Consider the following 2,350-nt stretch of genomic DNA (forward strand, 5'->3'; position numbering starts at 1 on the left):
TGGAACTGGTAAAAGAAAGGAGCCAGGGGCTCCTCCCAAGCCAATGTGACTCCTGAGGAACAGATCCTCAAATGACCTTAAGAGGAAACATAAATCAGTTTTATCTGGACCAACTGTATGGCCTTAAACACCCAATAGGAAAGTATAACCAAGATTAAATGGGCCAACATAATTTCATAAGAGTCTGTATGTATAGCTAAAGGCTACATAACAAGCAACAATGCCAGACAAGCGACACCTTCTTTTGAGTTGATGGCCAGGGTGGCCAAAGGTATTCCCAGATAGTAACCCAGCATAGAACTGGGAACATGAACAGCAGACTCCAATTTATCCAAAGGAATATTGACAACTGATTGCTGCTAGATGAGGAACAGCTGACCCTCCTAAAACAAAGACCTCTAGATAGGTGGACTAGATTCACCAGAAGGACAAGTAGTGGAGAATGGCTGGGGTGCCAACAACACAGCAGACAGTAGCAGGGATATCTATAAAGGCTCTAGTGGGGGGAGGGAGGCTATGGGAGTGTGCTATCTGGGAAGTGGGTGTTAAAAAATAATAATTCTTCAAAGCATAAAAAGTTTCTCCTTAATAATTGGTGGATGTGAAAAGCATTACCATTGAAATCTACCTGATGACTTTATATCCATGCTCAGATGCCAAGGAGCTCAGAAAGTAACTGACTGTGAGTAGTAATAATCAGATATATAGAGATTAGAAACATATGTGCATCTTAGTTTCAATTGTATTAAAAATGAATTTTTCTGTATGAAACTGTATATTTTTAATAATGAAATGGAAATCTTTTTTAAAGTTTATAATCTCATTTAATTTTATATCTTATACGGTTTATACTGAGTACAATATTGTATAACTGTATTAATTCAACTGTAAACCTAATAAATTAACAGCCAATTTTGAAAGAGATGGTTCTTAGCTCTGGAAATTGTTATTGAATATGTCAATGCTGTTTTAATGAAATGCTACTTCTAATTATGTGGTTATTAAATAAATAATTTAAATTGTTTCCTGTATTTGTTTTGTGTCCAAATATATGGTAAATTTTAGAGACAGTTCCATGAGCTGCTGGAAGAAAGTGTTTTCCTTACTGTCTGGGTTAGATGTTCTGTAGATATTTGTTAGATCCATTCGATATTTCATGTCACTGCATTCCAGAAATTCTCTAGTTTTTGTCCAAAAGACCTCTCTGTTGGTGAGAATGAGATTTTTTGAAGTCACCCACTATCACTATGTTGAAGTGAATCTGTGGTTTAGGTATAACAGTTTCTTTTATGAAGTTTGGTGGACCTGTATTTGGTGCATGTGTTTAGAATTGTAAAATCCTCTAGGATTTCCCTTTTAGCCAGTAGGAAGTGTCCTTCCTTATCACTTCTAACTAGGTATGGTTTGAAATCTATTTTGTCAGTTATTAGAATAGTTACAACCACTTGTTTCTTGTTTATATTTGCATGTAATACCTTTCATCCTCCCTTTACACAACAGTGGTATCTATTTTTGATAGCAAGGAATATTTTTGGGGGGCAGGCGAAAAGATAGATCCTGTTTTCCAGTACAATTTGTTAGTTTGTTTCTTTGTATTGGAGAATTGAGACCATCACTATTGAGAGTTACTACTGACCAGTGTTTATTAAATATTATGTGTTGGGATGGTGGTGTTTCTTTGATCTCTTCTGATTTACTGCTTGTGCCCTCTTGGGCAAGTTTAGAAGTATTCCTTCAAGTATCCTCTGTAGAGCTAGCTTGGTGGATATAATTTCTTTAAACCCATTTGATCATGGAAAGTTTTATTTTATCCATTGATCACAACAGCCAGTTTTGGTAGCTATAATAGTCTGGGCTGGCATCTGTGTTATTTCATGACTTAAAGGAAATCCATGCTCTTCGAGCTTTCATAATCTCTATTGAAAAGTTAGCTATTATTTTGATGACACTGCCTTTGTATGTGACTTGATATTTCTTGCTCATGGTTTTCAATATTTTTCCTGTGTATGCAAGTACATTAAATTGGGTGGGGGCTGATAAAGGGAGGTGCAGAGGGGGAAGGGGATCAAAGCATCATCAAATTATACTGTGTGAAAATCACAAAAATTCAATTAAAAAGTTAAATTCATAAAAAGAAAGGGGGTCTGGCTGGAGAGATAGCTCAGCTGTTAAGAGCACTGGCTGTTCTTGCAGAGGATCCGAGTTCAGTTCCCAGCACCTACATGGCAGCTCACAATTGTCTGTAACTCCAGTTCCAGGGGACCTGACACCTTCTTCTGGCTTCCAAAGGTAACAGGTGTACTCATACACATAGGGAAAACATTCAAAACCCATAAAATAAAAATAAATC

Source organism: Nannospalax galili, unplaced genomic scaffold (assembly GCF_000622305.1).
Source record: "Nannospalax galili isolate Female #2095 unplaced genomic scaffold, S.galili_v1.0 scaffold249, whole genome shotgun sequence".
Lineage (NCBI taxonomy): Eukaryota > Metazoa > Chordata > Mammalia > Rodentia > Spalacidae > Nannospalax > Nannospalax galili.